Source organism: Sinocyclocheilus rhinocerous, unplaced genomic scaffold (genome assembly GCF_001515625.1).
Source record: "Sinocyclocheilus rhinocerous isolate Xijiao unplaced genomic scaffold, SAMN03320098_v1.1 scaffold239, whole genome shotgun sequence".
NCBI lineage: Eukaryota > Metazoa > Chordata > Actinopteri > Cypriniformes > Cyprinidae > Sinocyclocheilus > Sinocyclocheilus rhinocerous.
Genome location: NW_015653198.1, coordinates 806,080 through 806,727, shown reverse-complemented (window position 1 = coordinate 806,727; position 648 = coordinate 806,080).

The following is a 648-nucleotide window of genomic DNA, read 5'->3' as shown; positions in this document are numbered from 1 at the left end:
TTCAATAAAAGGAAAAAAATTGAGAGAGACTGATAACGGCTGCCAGAAGAGAGAACGGTGTTAAATTTACCGTCCCTCCCATAGACGCTGCATTAGAAACACCCTCGCATTAGCGTTAACTAGTTTTTTAGTAATTTGATGCAAAGGTGATATAATACAAAGAATAGTGTCATAAATGTACATACATTTAAAAAAAAATACAAATATGAAAAACTTTCGAGGATTTATCCTCGTCATCACAGTCTTGTGAAAAGGGTCCAGTGACCTGAGCTCATAGCAGGAAGTGATGCGTCACCTGACAGCACCTTATAGATTGTCATGTTGGTGGACAATAAGAAACAGAAGTATAGCTCATTAAATGACGTTATGTTCAGAGGCGATCAGGTTACAGTAATGCCTCTCTGAAAGGTGCAGTGTGTTCTCTTCTCTCAGACTTTATATTGTGTTTTAAAGGAAATGCTCTTTAAAATCACCTTGTTTCCATAGAGTCACTGGCAGTAACTGTTTTCCCAACGTAATCAAGTGTTGATTATCAACGTTTTGAACACAAATAAAGACGACATTCAAAATGACAGTTTACAATTACATATTTATATGTAATAAATGTGCGTGTGTGTGTGTGTGTGTGTGTGTGTGTATATATATATA